This window comes from Octopus bimaculoides, chromosome 17 (genome assembly GCF_001194135.2).
Source record: "Octopus bimaculoides isolate UCB-OBI-ISO-001 chromosome 17, ASM119413v2, whole genome shotgun sequence".
Lineage (NCBI taxonomy): Eukaryota > Metazoa > Mollusca > Cephalopoda > Octopoda > Octopodidae > Octopus > Octopus bimaculoides.
In genome coordinates, this window is record NC_068997.1 from 10,342,065 (window position 1) to 10,344,811 (window position 2,747).

Genomic DNA, 2,747 nt, shown 5'->3' on the forward strand with positions numbered 1-2,747 from the left:
AACAATTATGATGGGATTTTATTCCACCAGGGTTTGCAGAACGTCCTCGACGAGCTCTAAAGATCTTCCAGGACGAGGCTCGTCTTCTAGGCTGTAGTTTCCGACTCGGAATTTCTGGAACCACCGTTGACACTGGCTTATGCCTATTGTCCGATCCCTTTATACAGCATTAATATTCCTCTCACTTTCCATTGCGTTGTTGCCTTTGTTCAAGTCTATTATACCGACCCCAATGCGTAACTGGTACTTATTTAATCGCCCCCGAAAGGATGGAAGGCAATGTCGACCTCGGCGGAATTTGAACTCAGAACGTAGCGGCAGATGAAATACCGTTAAGCATTTCTCCCGGCGTGCTAACGTTTCTGCCAGCTCGCCGCCTTGTAAACAAAATATATTAAAAATCCAAATTCATGTAAGGGAGATAAGTATATGTTGCACTAAGGGCGTAAACGAAGTTGAACAACAAACAACAAAGTCAATTTACTTTTGGCGCTATCGATTGATAATACTTACAATGGACCAAAATGTTCTCACAAGCGTGTATGCAAGAAGATAAAAGTTCATATCTTCAGTTAAAGCAAGAAGGAACCAGGGACAAAAGAAGTAAGTTTTCACGTAGACACAAATGACAGCGAAGCTTAGTACGAGATCTTCTATGGGAAAACTAATGTACTCGATCCAAGAGTGACCAACAGATATTAAACGTATACAGACTCATCTCTCAAACATATTTCTACAAAGCATTTAGAAATTTCCATTGAAGGTTAACTAAAGTGATACCCGTAGTTTCCAGTTTAATTTGCAATAATACACCAGTCTTGCTGATTAATTAGTGAACACGAAATAAAGAAATCAGCCAATCCTATTTGATATTCTTTTGCATTCTGATGTATTTATTCATATTAAATCATGCTACATTTGTAATAATTTCGTTAATTAAGACGGCGAGTTGGCAGAAACGTTAGCATGCCGGGCGAAATGCTTAACGGTATTTCGTCTGCCGTTACGTTCTGAGTTCAAATTCCGCCGAGGTCGACTTTGCCTTTCATCCTTCCGGGGTCGATAAATTAAGTACCAGTTGCACACTGAGGTCGATCTAATCGACTGGCCCCTTCCACCAAAATTTCGGGCCTTGATGATTGTCAACTTAATGATTGTCAACTTAACGATTTAACAACAGAGTTGAAGGAGGAGAAATTATAACTGTTGTTGCGGAATAATTAGGATTTACATATTTGACATTAGGATCCAAAATTAATCTATTTGAGGAAGTAAATAGTTGATGTGCCAACTATGTTTCTGACTTATTGCCAAACGTTTTTCGAGCTCAACTTACTTCTGCTTTTGGACAACGTACTTGTTCCTTCTTCAAATCATTTAAAACGCGCACGCCTGATGAAGGGGTTTTCACCCATCTAACCTCATACAATTTCGTGAATAGAATGGAGTCAATGGATCAAAGAATTATTTCTTTCAATATTCTATGTGAAGGACTTTAAGTTAATCCTTCACCAGCAACAGGAGATGAACACCATTTGATAAAGAAATATTATAACATTATCTTTGAAATATTATAACATAATCTTTTATCTTTTACGTGTTTCAGTCATTGGACTGCAGCCATGCTGGGGCACTGACTTGAAGCGTTTAATAGAACAGATCGTCTCAAGTACTTATTTTGTTAAAGTCTGGTACTTATCCTATCGGCCTCTTTTGCATCAAACGCTAAGTTACTGGGAAGTAAACAAACCAATATCGGATGTCAAGTGACGGTAGGACATACACACACCTATATACATATAAATACAGCGGACTTTCACACAGTTTCTGTCTAACAAATTCGCTAAGGCATTGTTTTGGCCGGGACTATAGAAGATGACACAAACCTAATATGTTACGCACTGGGATCGACCCTGAAACCATGTTGTTCCTAGGCGAACTATTTACCAAGCCAACCATTCATGCATATATGCAAGCAATGAATAAATAAATATAAAAAGCATGAGGAGAAGTTTACATACAAGCTTCATTTGTGTTTGGAAAAAATATTTTGTGAAAATTCAGTGAAGGAAGATCGCAAGGACTTGCATATATGGCGCAAGAAGTTAAAGTTGAAGTCAGTGCATATAATCAGGATTTAGCGAGAACGTTAAGCACGAGAGCTTTAAACAATTAACAAAATAAACGTTTAGATCAGAGAGCAAAGACATTCCTTCCTAAGCAACTCAATTAACAGTGTTCTGATCAAAATACGCTTTAGAGCGTATTTTAGAAGACAATCCCAATTTTGGACAAACGATGGACGTTAAAAAAATCAACTGTGAAATGACGACGCTGAATTTTTACAGTGGAGACGAAGAGTTTTGTAAGAAAGAGGCGAAACAGTGAACGCTTAACCGCGACATCTGACGTGTGGCACGCCAAGCACTTGTATAGGAAATGTCAGTTTGATGGGAGAAAGTGAGCCCATGCACAGGTTGTTCAGCAGGAAATTGCAGAATCAACAACAACACCATTGCAACCAACCAACAACAAGAACAACAGCAACACCAATAACACCGTTGACTGAACACTATTCAATTTTTTTTCTCCGTGTTTTTCTCCTTGTCTCCGTATTCTTTCTGTTGAAGAGCGTAGCTCGAAACATCAAAGACTTTCCGTATTCCCGAGCGTCATACTAATACATCCTTTTGTTATTTACACCACCTGTCCTCGTCTGTTGTTATTATTTGTATATTCTCCCATAT

At 38.6% G+C, this 2,747-nt stretch overlaps 1 protein-coding gene across 1 annotated transcript in view; it reads right to left on the bottom strand.

Moving 5' to 3' along the window:
- Positions 1–2,747, bottom strand: part of LOC106882514 (probable cytochrome P450 12a5, mitochondrial) — a 58,241-nt gene that overhangs the window by 44,701 nt on the left and 10,793 nt on the right. The gene's annotated exons all lie outside the window — the stretch shown is intronic.